The 23,549-nt window shown below is 42.5% G+C and overlaps 1 protein-coding gene across 11 annotated transcripts in view; it reads left to right on the forward strand.

Moving 5' to 3' along the window:
- LOC137358555 (R3H domain-containing protein 2) overlaps positions 1-23,549 on the forward strand; it is a 226,811-nt gene that overhangs the window by 62,217 nt on the left and 141,045 nt on the right. For 10 of the 11 annotated variants that reach the window (XM_068024522.1, XM_068024524.1, XM_068024527.1 and 7 more), the window contains exon 2: positions 20,748-20,958. The gene's annotated coding sequence lies outside the window, so the exon portion shown is untranslated. Of the gene's footprint in view, positions 1-11,833; positions 12,121-20,747; positions 20,959-23,549 lie in introns of those variants that run through there. The other variant, XM_068024523.1, reaches the window with a different exon arrangement.

Raw genomic sequence — 23,549 nt, forward strand, 5'->3', positions numbered from 1 at the left:
TCTGCTTTAAACATACTCAATGACTGAGCTTTCACAGCCCTCTGGGGTAGAGAATTCCAAAGATTCACAAGCCTCTGAGTAAAGAAATTTCTCCTCATCTCTGTCCTAAGTGGCTTCCCCTTATTTTGAAATTGTGTTCCCTGGTTCTAGACTCTCCAACCAGGGGAAGCATGTTACGTGCTGTTACATGTTACCTTCCCTGTCCCTTCAAGTATTTTGTAGGTTTCAATTAGATCACTTCCAGTTCTTCGAAACTCTGGAGAATACAGGTCCAGTTTCCGCAATCTCTCTTCATAGGACAGTCCTGCCATCCTGGGAACAAGTCTGAACAAACAAAGAAAAGTACAGCACAGGAACAGGCCATTCGGCCCTCCAAGCCTGCGCCGATCTTGATGCCTGCCTAAACTAAAACCTTCTGCACTTCCGGGGTCCGTATCACTCTATTCCCATCCTATTCATGTCTTTGTCAAGATGCCTCTTAAACGTCGCTATCGTACCTGCTTCCACCACCTCCCCTGGCAACAAGTTCCAGGCACTCGCCACACTCTGTGTAAAGAACTTGACTCGCACATCTCATCTAAACTTTGCCCCTCTCACCTTAAACCTATGTCTCCTAGTAACTGACTCTTCCACCCTGGGAAAAAGCTTCTGACTATCCACTCTGTCCATGCCGCTTATAACTTTGTAAACCTCTATCATGTCGCCCCTCCACCTCCGTCGTTCCAGTGAAAACAATCCGAGTTTATCCAACCTCTCCTCATAGCTAATGCCCTCCAGACCAGGCAACATCCTGGTAAACCTCTTCTGTACCCTCTCCAAAGCCTCCACGTCCTGCTGATGTGGTGACCAGAATTGCACACAATATTCTAAGTGTGGCCTAACTAAAGTTCTGTACAGCTGCAGCATGACTTGCGTATTTTTATACTCTATGCCCCGACCGATGAAGGCAAGGATGCCATATGCCTTCTTGACTACCTTATCCACCTGCGTTGCCACTTTCAGTGACCTGTGGACCTGTACGCCCAGATCTCTCTGCCTGTCAATACTCCTAAGGGTTCTGCCATTTACTGTATACTTCCCACCTGCATTCGACCTTCCAAAATGCATTACCTCACATTTGTCCGGATTAAACTCCATCTGCCATTTCTCCGCCCAAGTCTCCAACCGATCTATATCCTGCTGTATCCTCTGACAATCCTCATCACTGTCCGCAACTCCACCAACCTTTGTGTCGTCCGCAAACTTACTAATCAGACCAGCTACATTTTCCTCCAAATCATTTATTTATATATATATATATATATATATATATATATACTACAAACAGCAAAGGTCCCAGCACTGATCCCTGCGGAACACCAATAGTCACATCCCTCCATTCAGAAAAACATCCATCCAGAAAAACATCCATCCACTGCTACCCTCTGTCTTCTATGGCCGAGCCAGTTCTGTATCCATCTTGCCAGCTCCCCTCTGATCCCATGTGACTTCACCTTTTGTACCAGTCTACCATGAAAATTGGTGAACCTTCGTTGCACTCCCTCTATGGCAATAATATCCTTCCTAAGGTAAGGGGGACCAAAACTGCACACAATACTCCAGGTGTGGGCTAACCAAGGTTCTGTACAATTAAAGCAAGACTTCGCTACTCCTGTGCTCCTCTTGTGATGAGGGCTAACACCATTAGCCTTCCGAATAGCTTGCTGCACCTGCATGTTAGCTTTCAGTGACTTATTGACAAGGACACCCAGGTCTCTTTGTACATCTACACTTTCTAATTTCTTACCATTTAAGAAATACTCTGCACATCTATTCTTCCTACCAAAGTGGATAACCTCACATTTTTCCATATTATATTCCATCTGCCACGTTCTTGCCCACTCACTAAGTCTGTCTAAATCTCCTTTGCGTCTTCCTCAGAACACACATTCCCACCTAGTTTTGTGTCATCCGCTAACTTGTAAATATTACATTTGGTCCCCACATCCAAATCATTGATACATATTGTGAACAGCTGGGGCCCAAGTACTGAACCTTGCGGTACCCCACTGGTCACAGCCTGCCAATGCGAGAATGACCCGTTTATTCCTACGCTCTGTTTTCTGCCTGTTAACCAATCCTTAATCCATGCCAGTATATTACCTCCTATCCCATGTGCTTTAATTTTGCTAACCAACCTCCTGTGGGGGGACTTTATCAAAAGCCTTCTGAAAATCCAAGTATACTGTGTCCACTCTTTATCAATTTTGTTCGTAACATCCTCAAAAAAACTCCAACAGGTTAGTCAAACATGATTTCCAATTCATAAATCCATGTTGACTATGCCCAATCAGATCATTATTATCCAGATGTCCATTTATCACATCCTTTAGAACAGATTCTAGCATTTTCCTTACTACTGATGCAAGTCTAACAGGTCTGTAGTTCCCTGTTTTCTCTTTTCCCTCCCTTCTTAAATAGTGGGGTGGCATTTGCAACCTTCCAATCTGCAGGAACTGTTCCAGAATCTATAGAACTATGGAAGATGATCACCAATGCATCCACTATCTCCAAAGCTGCCTCTTTCAATACTCTGGGATGTAGAACATCTGGTCCCAGGGACTTATTAACCTTCAGCCCCAATTTCTCCAATCTTCTTCTTTGGCCTCCTTGTCTCGAGAGACAGTGGGTGAGCACCTGGAGGTGGTCAGTGGTTTGTGAAACAGTGCCTGGAGTGGCTATAAAGGCCAATTCTAGAGTGACAGACTCTTCCACAGGGGCTGCAGATAAAATTGGTTGTCGGGGCTGTCACACAGTTGGCTCTCTCCTTGCGCTTCTGTCTTTTTTCCTGTCAACAGCTAAGTCTCTCCGACTCGCCACTCTTTAGCCCCACCTTTATGGCTGTCCGCCAGCTCAGGCGATCATTGGCAACTGACTCCCACGACTTGTGATCAATGTCACGGGACTTCGTGTCGCATTTGCAGACGTCTTTAAAGTGGAGACGTGGACGGCTGGTGGGTCTGATACCAGTGACGAGCTCGCTGTACAATGCGTCTTTGGGGATCCTGCCATCTTCCATGCGGCTCACATGGCCAAGCCATCTCAAACGCCGCTGGCTCAGTAGGGTGTATATGCTGGGGATGTTGGCCGCCTCGAGGACTTGTGCATTGGAGATACGGTCCTGCCACCTGATGCCAAGTATTCTCCGGAGGCAGCGAAGATGGAATGAATTGAGTCGTCGCTCTTGGCTGACATAAGTTGTCCAGGCCTCGCTGCCGTAGAGCTAGGTACTGAGGACACAGGCTTGATACACTCGGACTTTTGTGTTCTGTGTCAGTGCGCCATTTTCCCACACTCTCTTGGCCTCTGGACATAGCAACGGACGCCTTTCCCATGAGCTTGGTGATTTCTGCATTGAGAGACAGGTTACTGGTGATAGTTGAGCCTAGGTAGGTGAACTCTTGAACCACTTCCAGAGTGTGGTCGCCGATATTGATGGATGGAGCATTTCTGACGTCCTGTCCCATGATGTTCGTTTACTTGAGGCTGATGGTTAGGCCAAATTCATTGCAGGCAGCCGCCATCCTGTCGATGAGTCTCTGCAGACACTCTTCTGTGTGGGATGTTAATGCAGCATCGTCAGCAAAGAGGAGTTCCCTGATGAGGACCTTTTCGTCCTTTGGTCTTCGCTCTTAGATGGGCAAGGTTGAACAACCTGCCATCTGATGTTGTGTGGAGGAAAATTCCTTCTTCTGAAGACTTGAACGCATGTGAGAGCAGCAGTGAGAAGAAAATCCCAAACAGTGTAGGTGCGAGAACACAGCCCTGTTTCACACCACTCAAGATAGGAAAGGGGTCTGATGAGGAACTGCTATGCTGAATTGTGCCTTTCATATTGTCATGGAATGAGGTGATGATACTTAGCTTTGATGGGCATCCGATCTTTTCTAGTAGTCTGAAGAGACCACGTCTGCTGACGAGGTCAAAGGCTTTGGTGAGATCTATGAAAACAACGTAGAGGGGCATCTGTTGTTCTCGGCATTTCTCCTGTAGCTGGCGAAGGGAGAACAGCATGTCACTGGTGGATCTCTCTGCTCGAAAGCCGCACTCTGCTGGCTCCAATACAACCTTCTTACTCATACTAAATTCCTTATTCTCCCTAATCCCTTGGATCTCTAATTCTGGGAGATTTCTTGTATCTTCCTAAGTAAAGACAGGCGCAAAGTAATCATTTAGCTTCTCTGCTATTTCTGTATTCCCCATTATAAATTCTCACAACTCTCCCTGAAATGGGCCCACATTTGTCTTAGCCAAGCGTTTCCTTTTTAAGTACCTCTAAGAAACTTTTACTGTCTGTTTTTATGTTTTTGCTAGTTCACATTCTTATTTTATTCTTCCTTTCTTGGTCTTTTGCTGTATTCTGAAATCCTCCCAATCCTCAGCATTACTAGAACGTTTGCTACTTTAAAGATGCTACATAAATGCATGTTTCTATGATTTCTGATACCTTTGATTAAAAAAAGACAAATACCCCCTCTTTATAATGCTGTTTTTTAGTAACATGTCTGTTGGTACTTGTGGATGAAGAGAAATTTCCTAGGTGGAGCTATTGGCTAAACTATGCAGTGCCTTCAAAAATAATCCAAAGGGTCAAGTTGTGCTCCTTTAGAGCTTGCCACTTGCAACCAGGTGTTTCGCTGCTGTTGTGATTGAATAATTTTTGGATGTTACTTACAGCCTTGATTTTTCTCAGATTTTCATCCACTGATAACTGGGATTGTACATTTTTTGCATGGAAACTTTTTTTTGCATAGCTCCTTCACAACACTGCGATGGTTCAGGGGGCCCACCGTGAAAGAAAAAAAAGTCAGACTTGCAATCACATGAAAGAAGCTTGCATTTATATAGTGCCAAAGGTGTTGTGCAGCCAGTGAAGTACTTTTTGAAATGTAGTCTCTGTTGTCATGTCGGGAAAAGTGGTAGCAAATTTGTGCACAGCAGGGTCCCAGAAACAACAATGAAATAATGAGCAGATAATCTGTTTGTGATGTTGGTTTGAGTGATAAATATTGACCAAGACATGGAGGAGAACTCCCCTGTTCTTCCATGGGATCTTTTATGTCTACTTGAGAGGGCAGATTAGACTTTGGTTTAACATCTCATCCAAAAAAACGGTAGCTCTAGCAATGCAGCACTCACTCAGTACTGCACTGGTTTCAACTTAAATTATATGCTCAAGTCTCCGGTGTGGGATGTGACTCAGGCAAGAGTGCTCCCCACTGAGTCATGGCTGACACCTAAAAGATTTCCGTAAAATGTGCAGCACTTCTATATAGGTTGGGTCATCTGACTTTGTAGATCATCAAAGACTGTGCCAAAAAAGCACTCTGAAAACCCAAGTCGTTCACAAAGTCCTTGATGAAAATGAACCTGTGACCTATACGTTGACTGGCCTACATGTCACTCCAGTCCCACACTATATGACTGACTTTTTAATACTTTCGGAGCAAATAGGCATCTCCAATAAATAGTGGCTTGCCACTGTCACCCACTGTCTTCATAGCAGCATAAACCCATAGCCAAGATCCGAATACGGAGTTACCAAATCTGAAGTGTCTGTGTTGCTTGTATTGAGACCTACCTGAGGTAGTAGGTAACTGGGCGGTGCAGTAACATTGTGCCTACATAACACAAAGTAACAAAACACTTCAAAAAACCAGATTGTGTCACATTTTGTATCGAACAGCTGTTTATATATGGAGCTCCCAGCATGAAGCTCAGTTAGTAATCTGTGTACCAGTAGATGGGTGCTTTGGACAGGCCACATTGAGTGTACATGTGACAGTAGTTAGGCTTCCTCTGAAACACTGCAGCATACCTGTGCGCGATGGAGTACATATAAGCATAATGGCACTTGTGTCTCTGAGGAAGCTGGCATGATTGAGCGAGCAAGACTGAGTCGTACTGTTGAGTGGGCGTCAGTCATAAGGTCAAATTAGGTGTCAATTCATACATTGCCATCTGTTCTACCTGTATTTAGATTAACAGTAATTTATTCACTGAAGTAAATGGCCCGGAGTTGTTGGCAACTTGGCACTTCGGTCTGTTTGAGTGCAAGGACTGCTGTTGTTCTGCAACTTGCTGCTCAATTAATAGTAGTATTGGCCAAATCTGTAGCACATTTCTGTTAAATCCAAAACCAATCTAGGTGAACTGCCTCCAGCAAGTCCACCTTGTGTAGGTAAACTAATGCTGGAGAAATGCTGAGCTGGCACAGTGCCCCAGAACAGTTAATGAAGTTATAATATTTGTTTCCTAGTGCTGGACTGACCTCCTCCAGGCTGGTAGACTTGCAGTTGGTATATTTAAATGTGTGCCGCAGAAATGGTTTTTTCTCAAACCTAAAGCACATGGGTGCTGGAATAGTCAGTTATTACATTGCCTGTGTGAGTGAGCCCTGAGGATTTTTTTTTATTCGTTCGTGGGATGAGGGTGTCGTTGGCTAGACCTGCATTTATTGTCCATCCCTAACTGCCCTTGAGAAGGTGGTGATGAGTTGTCGTCTTGAACCGCTGCAGTCCTTGGGGGTGTAAGTACACCCACAGTGCTGTTAGGGAGGGAGTTCCAGGATTTTGACCCAGGAACAGTGATATAGTTCCAAGTCAGGATGGTGTGTGGCTTGGAGGGGAGCTTGCAGGTGGTGGTGTTCCCTTGCATCTGCTGCCCTTGTCCTTCCAATTGGTAGAGGTCGTGGGTTTGGAAGGTGCTGTTGAAGGAGTCTTGGTGAGTTGCTGCAGTGCATCTTGTATATGGTACACACTGCTGCCACTGTGCGTCAGCGGTGAAGGGAGTGAATGTTGAAGGTGTGCCAATCCAGCAGGCTGCTTTGTCTTGGATGGTGTCGAGCTTCTTGAGTGTTGTTGGAGCTGCACCCATCCAGGCAAGTGAAGAGTATTCCACCATGCTCCTGACTTGTGCCTTGTAGATGGTGGACAGGCATTGAGGAGACAGGAGGTGAGCCACAATGGTGACCCCCCCCCCGCCCCCCAGGATGTTGATAGTGGGGGATTCAGTGCCACTGAACGTCAAGGGGAGATGGTTAGATTCTCTCTTGTTTGAGATGGTCATTGCCTGGCACTTGTGTGGTGCAAATGTTACTTGCCACGTGTCAGCCCAAGCCTGAATGTTGTCGGGGTCTTGCTGCATTTAGATAAGGGCTGCTTCAGTATCTGAGGCGTCGCGAGTGGTGCTGAACACTCTGCAATCATCAGCGAACATCCCAACTTCTGACCATATGATGGAGGGAAGGTCATTGATGAAACAGCTAAAGGTGGTTGGGCCCAGGACACTACCCTGAGGAACTCCTGCAGTGATGTCCTAGGACTGAGATGATTGACCTCCAGCAACCACAACCATCTTCCTTTGTGCTAGGTATGACTCCAACCAGCGGAGAGTTTTTCCCCTGATTCCCATTGACTCCAATTTTGCTCGGGCTCCTTGATGCTACACACAGTCAAATGCTGCCTTAATATCAAGGGCAGTCACTCTCGCCTCACCTCTTGAGTTCAGCTCTTTTGTCCTGTAGGTAGAAAAACAACACTGGAGAATAGCTTCATCTGAGAATTATTTGGACTATTATGGAAAAGCCAAGTCAGTGAACTGCCAAATGACCGAGAATTAAATCAAGTCAAAAAATGAATTAATTAATGAGAATTCATGAAATAGGATATGAAATACAAACTTGTAATGCGGTAGTGATGTTGCACGGTACTTCTAATTTGTGATGAGTTAAGACGTGGTGCATGCTGTTGTTAGCCTTCTACTGACATGCTTCAGACTGAGGAAAAAAGGAAGGAATCTTGCAAACAAAACTGTATACTTAAACTAAATAATACCTGAGCAATAGTACACCAGTATAGATTTTATATGGTGAGTGGTTGGTCATTGCCCTGTTACTTAACCAGGCTGAAATTTGCAGTGATCTCTCCATTTTGAACAGTAACAGCATTCCCTTATTTTCAGAAGTAGAGACAAGTTGCTTTCCGATAGGGAGGGAGGGACTATTAGAGGATGAGTTGTACTGGGTAACTCTGATTCACTTCTGAGAGGTTGCATTTTATTGTGGGGCTGGGGGAGGTAGGGGTGGTGATGGGGAGGAAATTTTGCGTTCATCAAGGTGAGAGATATTAGTACTTGACTATTTCAATTTATCATCAAGTTTTTCCAACTGAGTATAACCAGCTGTTCTTTACAGTTAAGTGTTCTGCCATCAATAATTTGAAAGACCTTAACATCCTATTGCACTAGTCTAATATTGTTCCATTTCCAATACCAACAGTTTTATGGCCTCTCTAAATGAGATTGCCAATACTGTCAAATCAGAGGAGGTTTTGTGCGATTAGCCAAATTCCTATTAAAGACTGTGTGTAATCTGGGATGGATTCACACCCAGGTCCCAGAAGTAAAAGGCCAATGTACTTAATCCACTGGGCTATCCAGTTCTTTGTTTTAAGTAGAGTAAAGAAAATAGTCTTATAAGATGAAGGATAGAAAGGTAAATATTTTAATTGCTGCAAGTTGTAGGTCAGCTATTTGTCCCTAATAGAGTTGGAATTTTTCAGTAAATCTAACTAGTCTTTGTCAGGAAATGGTGCTACTATTTCCTTATTCCTCTATCGATTCCCATTATACAGTTGAAAAAGAAAAATGAAGCAATGTATCATTTGAAGCTTTTCAGTGTTAATTGTCAGGTTACTGACAATCTCTCTGTCATTTTTGAGCACTTTGTAAATTACAGTGTTTCCTAATCCCTTGATTTGTTGATTTTATTGTTAATGTTAAATCTGTTTTTCATTCACCCCTGTCCAGTTTGCTTTGGCCTATTGTGTTTATTTTGTTAACTATTTAAATAGTGATGTCATGTCACATTGTTATTGGATCTATTATTGAGCAAATAGGGCCAGAAGTGGAGAAAGAAGAAGAGCTGAGAGACTTGATTTGTTGATCAAGTAAAGTCCATCATATTTATGTCCACTGAAGTACTTTTTAATTTCCTCTTTTCTCCCCTCTCCTGAAGCTGCTGTGGTACAGTTCCCCAAGCACCTTGTCCAGGTGGCCCTTGTGTGAGCCGAGATGGTGAGTGTGACAACTGGGGACAGCACAGCTAAGCTTGATCCTGTTCTTATCTGAAATCCCTTATACACAGTTGCAGCAGGGAGCACCAGATATTGATTAGGACCAGGAATCCTGGCTTACTCCCTACAGTGAAAATTGGCAGTAAAATCAAGAATTACTACAGATGCTTGCATCTTGGACATTATCAGTAAGGTCTACCTGCTTAATTTCATGGCCACATCTGAGGTTTCACGTGAGCAGCTGATCGAATCATTTATCTGACCTGTTGACAATGAAAATGTCCACTGAGATTGACAGGTTGCTCGCATTGGGCACAACTGAAAAAATTTATCCTTACAGACTTTTTTCCATTCCAGACATTTCATAGTCCCCAAAAAGACACATGGGCCACGGTATTGCCCTGCCACTTCCCCATGACAGGTGGCGAAGGTTGGTGGGCAGGGGGGAAGATAACAATGAAAAAAGGTGACTGTGTCCCCAACCCATTTTCACAGCAGTGGTTATTATGTGTGTGTGTGTGTGTGTGTCATGGTGGCAGGACACTTCATTAATATATTTAATTCAGGTTCCTGCAGTGCAATTGGAGCCTGATTTAAATTTAACAGTTGTCGCACAGGTTTCTTGGAATTTGGGAAGCCCAGCAGTAAAAAAAGAGGTGGGATTTGCCATCTCAAGAAGGAAAGTGCCTTTTACAGCATGTCTAATGCACCAGGAGGAACAGGAGTGCCCCCACCCCCATGTGATCACCCAAAGTTTCCAGCTTCAATGATCACTATCCTGCAATCGGGGCTGACCCCCCCGGTAGCTCTTCTACCCTCTCATAACCCCAGTGCCTGCCCACCCCCTCGATTTGCTGGGAACAGCCCCCAAGGATCCCTGGCTGCAGCTTCCTGTCACAGGTTTTCCAGTCTATTAATTTGGCAGCCTGCCGAGTGTGAAACAAGAAAAAAAATTGAGGTTGTGTTGTTAAATTGGACAGAATCTCTATTTCTGGCCTGCCCAGCCTCGACACGTTCCCTGGCCATTTTTGCCTTCCCCACATCCTTCCCGTCTCCCCTTAAATATCTAGGCCATGGTCTCTGCCCAATGCTACAAATAGGTCTTGAACTGTTTACTCAGACAGGAACAGTTGAAGATCTTCACCCTGAGGTTATTCAGAGAATATATGCAATGGATTGACTTGTGGCTATAAGATATAAAAGATACCTCCTTCCACATTGTAAGGAATGCAATTGAAACTTTCTCAGGTTTGACTTGTACAGTACCTTGGTTACACTACACTTGCAGTATTGTGCACAGTTCCAGTCTCCATATTATTAAAAAGGATATGGAGGTACTGGGAAAAGTGCGAAGAAGATTTACAAGGCTGATACTGGAATTGAGAGGTCATACCTAGCAGGAAAGAATGAGCAGGCTGGCGCTCATTTCTCTAGAAAAGAGAAGGTTGTGGGCTGACCTGATGGAGGTCTTCAAAATTATGAAGGGGTTTAATAGGATAGGTGTTGGGGATATTTTTCCACTCATGGAGGAGCCCAAAACAAAGGGCCATAAAAAAAAGATGGTCACTAATAAATCCAGTGGCGAGTTCAGGAGAAACTTCTTTACCCAGAGAATGGTAAAAATGTGAAACTCACTACCGCAAGGGGTAATTGAGATGAATAGTATAGATGCATTTTAGGGGAAGCGAGAAACACATGAGGGAGAAAGGAATAGAAGTATATGTCAATTGGGTTAGATCGCATAGGGTGAGAGGAGGCTTGTGTGGAGCATAAACACTGGCATGGATCTGCTTGGCCAAATGGCCTGTTTCTGTGCTGTGGATTCTTTGTAATGAATCTTCCAGGGGCAAAGCTTTTGGTTGAGGATTTTGCCCTCAGCATCCAAGGAGCTCACAACGCACTTGTCCATAGTCGCGGCACATCTCGACTAAGTTACTATGTGTCTTTTATAATTCTAAACAGTTATTTGTTTCTCATGGTTCCTGGGATGAGAGGGTTGTCCTGTGATGAGAGGCTGAGTAAACTGTGCCTATATTCTCTGGATTTTAGAGGAATGAGAGGTGATCTCATTGAAACATACAAGATTCTGAAGGGGCTTGTTGGGGTAGACACTGAGGTTATTTTCCCTGGCTGGGGAATCTAGAACATGGGGCACAGTCTCAGAATAAGCGGTTGATCATTTAGGACTGAGATGGTGAGAAATTTCTCCACTCAGAGGGTTATGAATTTTTGGAATTGTCTACCCCAGAGGGTTGTGGATGCTCGGTCATTGAGTATATTCAAGACTGAGATAGACAGTTTGATAGGTTTTTGATCTTGCAGGGAATAGAGAGATATGGGTAGTGGGCAGGAAAGTGGAGTTGAGGTAGTGGATCAGCCATGATATTGAATGGTGGAGCAGGCTCGAGGGGCTGAAGGGTCTACTCCTATTTCTTATGTTCTTAAAATACTTGAAGTAAACTAATGATTAAAGAACAGCTAGCTAACTGGATAGTGTAGTGTATTCTGCACTGCTACCATTCGGAGGGTAAAGGTCCAATTTTTTTTTCACTGCTCTCCTGAGTTATCAGTTTGTTTTAAAGTTAATAGCTACCTGAAGGAAAAGCATAATGACCACCTCCCACGCCACCACCCCCCCCCCCCCCCCCGCAACATGCCGCCAAGCTGTGCTGTGCTTCCCAGATGGAAATGAAACTCGACTGAGCATCATGCCTCAAACTTCAGATTGATCATATGCAGTGGCATGACATATCAGCAACAATGTTATGTCAGTCTAGTAGCATTCTTACTTCAAACAGAAAGACCTAATTCTCAAAAGGGTGCGATTTTATTTAAGATAGCTTTGTTCTGTCTTCACTCTCCTTTCAGTTCTGTGTCTGGCATAAGAGCCCAGAAACTTGGCAAATGCAGTGATGTGCACTGTGGAATGTTGTAGTACAGAGATTGAAATCTTCAGAAAGCCACAGGCTTGCACATAGGACCCATGTCTAATAATTGAAAATCACATGTAAGTAATGGCTATTTTTATAAACGTTTTGTATTAATATGTATGCATTGAATATAGGGGATGCTATTGTACTGTAAAACACAATGTTTTTTTAATGCCAGATATGTTACAGAAGGAGCAAGTGGAAAGACAGAGCATTTGCTGATTCCTGGGGCTTAAACTCATTTTAAACTGTATTTGGTCTCTGGAGAAATGCTATTGTAGTTCCCAGGGCAAAGTACAGGAGAGACTTGTGAGCCAACATTGACACCTCTCTACCAAACATCTAGCTTGTCTTTAAGTGCTTCTCAGTGTATAACTAAAATTGTTTTGCTAGAGTTCACCATCAGGCCTTCTAATTCCCCCCTCTGCCCCCACCCCAAGTTTGGGTCAACAAATTCTGTGAACAAATGCTTTTTCCAAAAAGAGCACTGAATGTAATCCAACACTTCAGCTTTAATTAACAAAGAAATTTTGGCAAGAAAGTCAAAATCAAATCTTAATATAATGGTGTTGAAATGTATAATACTGAAAGGAGTGTAAGTGCAGCATTAGCTGCATTCTCGGTGCTGCCTCTCCCATACCTTCATTCAGCTTTTGCATATGGTGCAGATGACTGCAAGCACGCTGTACATCAGTGCTGCCTATTGGGATAGTGAGAAGATTAAATGCATCTTGTGCCAAGCAGGAAAAGAGTCTTGTGTTTTTGACTCCAGGATTGAAATATGTTAGTGTTGATATTTCTGGACATTATTGGGTTTAACCTCCACTTTGGAATTCATCTTAAGTTGCAGAGATTTATTTGGTTTGACTGAGTTTAACCCTGAAAGCAGAAGGCTTGCACGTGATTCACTGAATAATACTGCTGTTTTACCCTTGCTGACTGGAATCCATTTTGTAGTGTTAATAAATGTGGGAGCTGGCATTGGTGTGTGTCTCTCTGCCTTGGGTAAATACAGCTAGCATGGATTGGGGCATCTTGCCTTAAAAGTTACATAGAATACATCTGTCAGAAATGTATCAAAGGATGTTCCAGTTTTAGAATTAATTGGGTGCATCACTGGTAAACAAATGAAAGCCCTTCACCAATACAACCTGTCCTGCTCTCAAATATCACAATCTCTTGTTGTGGTGAAACACAGCATGTATGTACAGAATTTGACAATAAACCATGTAGTTACCAGATGAAGTAAATTCTTAGCCCTTACTCTGACGTTTTTTGCCTTGCGACTGTGACCCAGTTTTTCAACAACAGCAAAATCTTCCTTTCCTTGATCTGATTTCAACATGTGTCTTGCAGGTAGTTGCGTTGGTTGATGGGAACTCCACTGCAGTAATTCATGAATTTCAGCTCTTCATCCACCATCTACGTCAATTGTTACTGAAGCTGTGTGTGGGTGTGAATGAAATCCTCAGACTCTCATGGGAGGATCACATCTCAAACTGAAATAGCTTCTCTTAGCAATTTCAAAATGAAAGCTTTGTTCTTTCTAGTACAATTCTTCAAGGTAGCTTAGGCCAAAAACCCACACAGGACATATGAAGCACAAATGACTCAGTCTGAGCCTTTTCTTTTGATGGTCTTAATTAGAACTTTCGTTAAATTCTGAAATTAGAGGAGATGGGAGACACCAGGTGAAATTGCATATAGCGTGATCACAACCTGTATATTTTTTCTAAGATCTGTAGTATCTGTACTTTTTCTCCATAGGTTTAGTCCATAGGTGGAGAAATTCTGCTCCCTGCATCTAATGAACACTGTGCTCTTAAAGAAATCAAGGCTATACCTATCATGCTTTAACTTTCCAAGCAAGTCCCAAAGGGAGCTGTTTGCAAATTTTCTACTTTCTGCAGACCTGGTCTGGCATTTAACTCTTAACTGTCCTTTCTTTCCAAAATATACTGATGCCTTCTGTTTCTGTGTTTCTTAGATTTTGATCTCATTGACTAAAGATGGGATGTTAAGGGATAGCCCACAAACATCTCAGAGCAGCTCTATCCATTTCCCTGAAATTCAACATCGGAGCTGGGCAAAGAGAATCTGAAATGACGCATACTAAGTTATTCAATGTTTACAGTTTGGTGCTGAACTATTCAGTGTTGTGTATGTTGATTACTTTATACACCCAGTAATCTCAGCTGAATTAGACAGGTATGTCGTTACATGTCAATGGTGACTTCACTTGAAGCATCAATGCCGTACACCGTGGCAGTGGGGAATGTACAGATGTTTCCGAACTCTAATCAAAGCTCTTCTATTATCACATGCTTTCTAGCTTTTGACTGATAATAGTGTTGCCTAGCTATAGCTACAGGTGGTTACTGGCCCTGGCTGATCAGGGCCAGGGAGAAAATAAACAAAACAAATGAGAAGGCAATTGGTGATGAAAGTTGTTGAGGTACAGTATCACAGGAACATATTGGCCACCTGATGGTGGAAAAACTACATTTCAAAACAAAAGTCTGCAGATTCGGAGAGAGAACTGCAGCTTATACAGGGAGAGTTTTCAGAAAATGGAGAATAACAAATATCTTCCACTGTGTTGTCAAGGGGTTTATTTAGCACATTAGTACTAATGCATTGCAGTAAAAATAAATGCAAATCAAAAATTTGTGCTAATATGCTCGTGTGATATTCTCAATTCATCGCCTTGAGTTCCTCCCATGAGTACTTTATCATAGTGTTTATGTAGCTCAAAATGTACTCTACAGACATAATCCAAGTTTAGAAGGACAAAATCTTTAATTGTGATGCTGTTCGTAGTATGAAAATGTCATAGTCATACCTTTATGCTGCACTGAAGTCCTACCAGTAGTATTGCTTCTATAAATTAACGTGTTGTGACACTTTGTGCATGTCATAGAATGGTTACAGCACGCAAGGAGGCCATTCAGCCTGTCGTGTCTGTGCTGGCTGCCTGGAAGAGTTACTCAGCTAGTTCCACTTCCTTGCCCTTTCCCCATAGCCCTGCAGACTTTTCCTCTTTCACTTCAGTAAATATTGTATCTGTCGGAAGCATACCATGGTTTCTGTCTTATCTGCTAATTAATTTTAAAAAAAGTCTTCCATTTTTGTTGCAGATTGCTACTCAAGGTGGACGACTGCCTGATACTTTACTGATCTTGCTACCTATCCTGTGTACACAGCAGTGCAGTGAAGAATTGTTTGCTTGGTGCTCACAGGCCCCCTAGTCTGCGGGTTTCCATTTCCATTTCCACATATTGAATTAACATCAATGAAAGTTGTGTCCTGGTGTGGTCCAGAGACCTGAATTGTTTTGTATCTGTTTTTTCCAACTGAATTGTATTCAGGTCTTTTCATGTTATTACCAATGCACAGGACATTCCACGCTGTTTGTAACAAGGTTATTGTTGCAATGATTGACCATTCTCTAACTTGAAGGCAACAATTCATCCTGTTATTGTTCAATTGTTTGTGTGTTTAATGGTGTTTTAGGTAGATACAAGACAGGTCACATTTAACTCAAATGAAGGGGTGTGCCTTAAAAAAAATGACTTTTTTTGTATGCTAAAAGCCTTAAATGGAGGCTTTGAGTGCCAGCAGGTTGCAGAATGTTAAAGCCTTTTTTTTCTTACTGAGCAACTGTTGTCATCTTCATGGTTTCCATAGCAACCTTTCCCCTTTGGCAGCACAGTATCTGAGGAAATGTTGACGGATTCATTCATGAGATCACCTTCGCATTTTTTTTATTTCCTGGGATGTGGGCATCGCTGGCAAGGCCAGCATTTATTGCCCATCCCTAATTGCCCTTGAGAAGGTGGTGGTGAGCTGCCTTGAACAGCTGCAGCCCTCACTGTAGGTACACCCACAGTGCTGTTAGGGAGGGAGTTCCAGGATCTTGATCCAGCGACAGTGAATGAACAGTGATCTAGCTCCAAGTCCGGATGCTGAGAGATTTGGAGGGGAATTTTCAGGTGGTGGTGTTCCCATGCATCTGCAGCCCTCGTCCTTCTAGGTGATAGACGTCGCTGGTTTGTAAGGTGCTACCAAATGAGCTTTGGTGATTGGTGCAGTGCATCTGGTGTATGATGCACACTGCTGCCACTGTGCATCGGTGGTGGATGAGGTTCTTTATCCTGGATGGTGTCGAGCTTCTTGATTGTTGTTGGAGCTGCACCCATCCAGGCAAGTGGAGAGTATTCCATCACACTCCTGACTTGTGCCTGTAGATGGTGGACAGGCTTTGGGGAGTCAGGAGGTGAGATACTCGCCTCAGAATTCACAATCTCTAACCTGCTCTTATAGCCACAGTATTTATATGGCAGGTCCAGTTCAGTTTCTGGTCAATGGTAACTCCCAGGATGTTGATGGTGGGGGATTCAGCAATGGTAATGCCATTGAATGTCAGGGGGATATGGTTTAGATTCTCTCTTGTTGGAGATGGTCATTGCCTGGTGCACTTGCTGCCATGTATCAGTCCAAGCCTGAATGCTGTCCGGGTCTCGCTGCATATGGACATGGACTGCTTTGAGGAGTTACGAATGGTGCTGAACATTGTACAATCATCAGTGAACAACCCCACTTCTGACCTTATGATGGAGGGAAAGTCATTGATGAAACAGCTGAAGATGGTTGGCCCTGGGACACTACCCTGAGGAACTCCTGCAGCAATGTCCTGGGGCTGAGATGATTGGTCTCCAACAACTGCAACCATCTTCCTTTGTGCTAGGTATGACTGCAGCCAGTGGAGAGTTTTCCCCCTGTTTCCGAAAGACTTCAGTTTTGCCTAAGGCTCCTTGTTGCCACACTCGATCAAATATATTCTGAACAAATTTGCTATAAATCATATTTTATTCATTTGCAATACGTTTTCAAGATGTGTTATTTAGAGATTCATTTTTAACTATTGAGTTCGTTTAATGAAGCTTTTTGATTTATTCATATGGACTGTAATTGAATCTATATTTCATATACCTAGGATTTCATTTTGTTCCTGTTTTAATGCAGAGCAAAGTTCTCATGCATTGGGTTGGATAGTTCAACAGCAATTTAAGAAGCTTGAATGGTATCACAATATGGCAGAAAAGGGTTATAGTTTATTTATTTAGAGATGCAGCACTGAAACAGGCCCTTCGGCCCACCGAGTCTGTGCCGACCATCAACCACCCATTTATACTAATCCTACATTAATCCCATATTCCTACCACATCCCCACCTTCCCTCAATTCCCCTACCACCTACCTATACTAGGAGCAATTTATAATGGCCAATTTACCTATCAACCTGCAAGTCTTTGGCTGTGGGAGGAAACCGGAGCACCCGGCGGAAACCCACGCGGTCACAGGGAGAACTTGCAAACTCCGCACAGGCAGTACCCAGAATCGAACCTGGGTCGCTGGAGCTGTGAGGCTGCAGTGCTAACCACTGTGCAGTATGGCCCACATCTCAATATTGTACAAACCCAGGTTTTGAGATTCCTCTTGTTTAAATGGTCAGAAATTGAGGGGTTGCAGCTGCCGGGTATTATTATTATTCATCTTTTGAGAGGGCTGGGTGGTAATGTATAGATGGGATCCTATGTGAAAGGAGTTTGGATCACTTCAACTCAGTTCGCTGCAGGCTTGAGTCCACAGCACGAAACTGACCGTAACTCAACTTATTGGTTGTCTCAATCAATTTACAAAAATTACTGGTGTGGTCAATAAAAAATTCACAGTTCTTAAACTGTGGCTGAAGCACCTTGGGAAAGGTATAATGAGCTTCATGTGGCATCTGACCATGCTATAACAGACTTGGAAGTGCTTGATCTTGACACAGGATGGCAAGTAAAAAGCATGCCACTCCCCAGCCCCGATGCTGCTCATTTCAGTGTCACTGTCACCTTCCACTGTATTAAAGTGTGCTAACTAATATCAAAGCCAAAAGCTGTGCAGGTCATTGGACTTGCTCGGAATGGCAGACCTCAGTCCGTAAAGAGGCGAGAGCTTGTGTAGTTCATATTGCTCAGTTTTTTGTGTGGCAGTGCAGTCCATGATGAATTCATGCTTGTGTGTGATCTTGATTTTCTAGTTAGTGTACTGACTGTTGTCGTAGAGAGATAGCTAATGGGTGCAATAGCCAGTGAACAGACCTTTTTAAAAAGCTGGTGGATGATCAGTACAAGTTATCTCTGAAGTAGCAAAAAGGTATTAAATGGGAAAGAAAGGATCGTCCATAATTGTCATTTTCACATAATACTTTTATCCTTTTTTTCCTCTTGCAAAAGAAGTGATGCTAAAAATGATTTTGTATCTATCAAAAAGGCACATGAAGTACCACTAAAGTACTGTTTGTACTTTTCTGGCACTAATGATTATGCACCTTAACCAGCTCAGTAATTTCAAGATTTTTTTTATTGGACTTTCCTTTTCATCATCAAAATTAATGTGTCGTGAAAAATGTACTTAATGAAAAATGTGTTCATTAAGACTGAATTTTATCTTCATAAATTATTACAACCAGCTGATCTCCAGACCCACTGTCTAGATCTAGAACATGGTTGTGATGTTTAGTTGTTAACTTAGCCTGTTCCTTTAAGGCCACTGCTTAAGTATTCCTTGTGAGAACCCAAGTACAGTCCCTGTGTTTATAACAGGCACTATTAGTCTGCTAAAAGCATTGGACGAAGTATTGTCTTTTAGAGACACCGGGAGAGAACAGGGGGAACAGAGAAAGAAACCAACAGCTAACCAGATTTCAATTCCATCCATGGTTATTGATAAAATTTAACACGGAAAGGAATCACCAGATGGTTTGTAGGGGATCTAAACCAAATGTTCCATGTTCCCAAATTACTGATTGAAGAATTGGGAACTGATCAAATGCAGAAGGAACAGATTTTCTTAAATCTTTGCAGTAGTTACTGGTAACTGAGTCATAGGTAAGATTTGAGTTCAGAACAGGTGATTGCTTAGAGAGAGATATCATGGGCTCAAAACAGATACAGAATGATCTGTGGAGAGATTTAAATACAAATATCATAATGTGTGAAGAACTTATTGAATTGCTTGAAATAGCTGTTATATGTTGCACCGTTGTAATTGATTCCCCTGGTAATGGCAAATGGTTAGTGCTATTTGCCTGTTCCAGGCAACTGCCTGTGATAAACGTGGAGGATGTAATTGGTGGGAACTGTAATTGTAGGTACTTGTAAATTTTTAGGGGTTATTAAGTCAGTGAATTGCTTGTTTTAGGCTCCAGGTCATAATCTAGAATGCAGTTACTAGATATCTGGTCTAGTGCATATCTGTCGCATCTAGAATATAATGTGCACCAGACACAGAAACTTTCTAAACTTGACCAAGCCCCTTCATTGAGCTGGTATCAACAGACAAATGGCTCCTTAAAGATTTGCAGTGGAATCTGCCTTTATTCCTTGACTTCAAATTTAGGGAAAGCATTTTTATCCGACAGAACCTGACTTTCTAAATCCATAGCAAATACTAAACCACTTCACAGCTTAGGTTAATGATGTCAAACGCACAGAGCTAGTCTCCTTAAAGCTTTTGAATTTGAAAAATCCAAGCTGTTTGTGGCAGAGAAGAAACTAGTAATGCTAGAAAAATGTGGTGTAAAATGAGGGGGGTTGTTTTAATTTGCAATCAAATGCTTTTTCTGTTCTTGCAAGTTCCCCTTACTTCAGACTGTACTGATTTGTCCTGATCACGTTCTGTTTTAGAAGCTTTACATTACTTCAACTACAAAACATTATGGATCTAGACTGGATGCTGCTTATGCGCTCAGCTTCATTTTTTATATGGAGGAGATACCTCTGTGGAATATATTGTGTCCAAGGTTTTCTGTTGTGCTTTTAAGTGTTTGATTGTTTTGCCCTCTCTACATATAATGTACATTACCTTGCGTGTTGTCTGTCAGTACACACTTAACGTACCCAGTGCTCATTTAGGAAATGACATGAATTAATCCTAAAAATATGTCTGTTAACAAAGAAAGGTTTGCATTTCTATAGCACCTTTAACGACCACAGGACGTCTCAAAGCATTTTACAGCCAATGAAGTATTTTTGAAGTGTAGTTAGTGTTGTAATGTAGGAAACATGGCAGCCAATTTGTGCACAGCAAGCCCCCACAAACAGCAATGTGATGATGACCATATAAAATGATTTTGTGATGTTGATTGAGGAATAAGTATTGCCCAGGGCATCGGGGATAACTCCCATGCTCCTCTTCAAAATAGTGCCATGGGATCTTTTACATCCACCTGAGGGGGCAGACAGAGTCTCGGTTTAATGTCTCATCCGAAAGATGGCACCTTCAACAGTGCAGCACTCCCTCAGTACTGCACTGGGAGTGTCAGCCTAGGTTTTTGTGCTCAAATTCTGGAGTGAGGTTTGGACCCACAACCTTCTGACTCAGAGGTGAGTGCTACCAACTGAGCCTTGGCTGGCACTGTTGGTGGTGCGTCTTCTAAGGACTTTGGATATCTTGTGACTGAGTAGATTCTCACTGCTCCTCCTCCTATTCACCTGTACCTTCGGTTAAAGGCATCGTAGTCACTTTGTCCTGTGAAAATTTAATGCTGAAAGCAAAAGCTGTGAAAACGCTTATTGTTTATAGGACACTTGACAGATAGGGCCCATGAAAAATGAAATTTATATTATCTGATGGCTTGCCTTTTATCTCCACAGGGAGCTCAGGAGGGACAGCGGCATGCTTTGACCATAGACATACTTTACTCGATCCAGAGAACTCCACAACTATCAGCAACATGAGATGCACATTTGAAGGCACTGAACAGGTCCAGTTCCATTGAGGCACCTCTTCTTTGACCACAAAAGGAACATTTGCTTTTTATGTGATACGGGTTTAGCGCACAATTACTACAGGCTGCAGCTCCTGGTAAGAGTTTCAGGGTTTTGTGAACTGACTTGGTTTCCCTGGATCTTTTATGTGTCCCTTGCAGTTCCTATACAGCTAAAGCCCCACAGATATCTCCATTTGATTTGTCTAATATTCCTTTTAAGTGTTTCAGAATGTCACCATTTAAATTCTTGTTTTAATTTGGAGTCATTTCTCCACAAGAGAGTATGGGCCATTATCTACTTTCAAATTCCTAACTGAAAGTTTGACACATCCGTTTCAACTTGGTTATTTTGGAGTAATTTAAACGGCACATAGGAAGAAAAATAGGCAACGCACATACTCCATGAGTGTTGTGGAAATAGCTATGGATGAAGTTGAAAGAAATCTGGGAGGAGTCTTATACACCAACTGTCGGAACAATGTGGAGCGCCAAAGTCAATAGACTCCTGAATTGCATGACCAAAGCAGTAGAATACAAGTCATAGGAAGTTGTGACTAAACTACAGTGCTCCAGCCAAACCTGACCTGGAGTACTGTGTCCAGTTCCAGTCACTGAGGAACAAGGGAAACATTCAAGCTTTGGAGACAGTGCAAAAAAGCTTATAAGGCTTATAGCTAGCATCAGAGATATGAGGAAAAACTGAAGAACTTCGATTTTCAGTCTTGAGTGCCAACATCTGAGAAGTGAACTTATGTAAAATATGTAAAATAAAAGATGTAAAATAGTAAACAATTTAGAATATGTTCAAGTTAAATCTGAAAACGACTTTAAATTGCAGGAATAAGGTGACAGACCCCAGGTTCAAATTAGTAAACAGCATATATAGGACTGATGACAAGAATTTCTTACAAAATGATTAATACATGGAATGGGCTATTGGACAGAGTAGTGGAGCAGAAAATCCTGGAATCATTTAAGAATCAATTGGAAGCTGCAATGGGGGATATTGTGACCATACTGGGTGGATGAGCTAAGATGGATCATAGGGACTACCACATCTGTAATTATCTTGTGATCTCACGTGGAGTTTCTTACAGTGAGTCTGAGGTTATATTGTTGGAAGCGGGTGCACGTGGCTGTTCAAAGTTCTGGCATGCTCTGAATGACAAGTGTTGATGTCAATCCATCTTTTTTTTTAACATGGTGTGTTCTGTTCCCCCTTCCCTGCTCGAAGATGTGGTGGTGTTGATTAGACTCTGAGGATAGACGGCTTTAAGCTGTATACTGGGAATTTTGTCCACAGAGTGACATTGGTATGTTCTGAAATAAAAACAAGAAATGCTGGAAATACTCAGGTTTGGCAGCATCTGTGGAGAGAGAAGCAGAGTTAACGTTTCAGGCCAGTGACCACCTGAAACGTTAACTCTGCTTCTGTCTCCACAGATGCTGCCAGACCTGCTGAGTATTTCCAGCATTTCTTGTTTTTATTTCAGATATCCAGCATTCGCAGTATTTTGCTTTTATATTGGTATGTTCTGGTAGTTTTAGTCTGTTATCTGGTTGCAAATCTTCATTCAGACACTTCATTATAACAGTGATGTAAAAAACTCCATTCACCTTAAAGGGTGACACTTCTGGGAGAATAGAATCATTACTAAGGGTATTTCAAACTCAAAAGACACAACTCACCATGTAAGCGTGATGCTGAAATAAGATAAATCAAAGACATCCTGTGCAAAAATGGCTACCCTGATCAGATCATTTCTCGCTGTCTATCACGCAAACTTATGAATGGGCCTAAGGTCATGATTTTTGGCCCTGAAAAGTGCTCAGTCTACCTCAAATTATCCTGGAAGGGTAATGTATCCCAAAAAGTTGAGCAACAGGTGAAGCTAGCTGTTTCACGCTGCTACAATGCAGTAGCAACACGTGTGGTGTTTTCCACTAACAGGATGCTAATGTCAAGCCAAAAAGACTTTCTGCCTATCACACAAATGAGTAATGTGATATATGAATTTCAATGCCAGTGTGATGCTAGGTATATAGGCCGTATGCCCAAAGACTGGGGGAGCGTATCAAACAACATGTCCCTTCCGCTGTTCGCAACAGGCAAGGTACAGGCCATACCCAACCAGCCCGTGCTTGCAAAACTCAAAACACAGTGTCCAATATTAGATGTGATTCCGCGATTGCTATTTGCTAAATAATCCTCAGTGTGCTAAGAATTACGCTGACAACCAATTTAAGGTTCAGTTGGGCTCTCATTTGCGCGTACTATAAGCTACATATATTAATACATAGGGCCCTGTTCTTTGCACACAGAAAGAACATGTACAAACATTGCGCCTGTTCCAGCTGAACAAAATAAGTGACAGCCATTCGCTGGTTCATTCCTCAGGGCGATGCCTTGATCAATCAGAGTCAAGCTACCTCATTTAAATTTCAAACAAATCTTGGCCTACACCTACCTTGGACCGGAGCAGCGGCAGGCTCTCTGTCTCTGTTTGTTTCGGCATGCGCTGAGTTTCAAAAGAGGAAAAAACTTAGTGACATCACTGAAAATCTGTAACCTGATTGGTTGGGTAAGTAACAGCTGTTAATGCCTGTAAATAGCTTAAAAGAATGAGGGGAGAGAGAGTTTAAAAAAAAAAACTCAAAACCTCCCTTATAAGTGATGAGGTTACTA

Source organism: Heterodontus francisci, chromosome X, assembly GCF_036365525.1.
Source record: "Heterodontus francisci isolate sHetFra1 chromosome X, sHetFra1.hap1, whole genome shotgun sequence".
Classification (NCBI taxonomy): Eukaryota; Metazoa; Chordata; class Chondrichthyes; order Heterodontiformes; family Heterodontidae; genus Heterodontus; species Heterodontus francisci.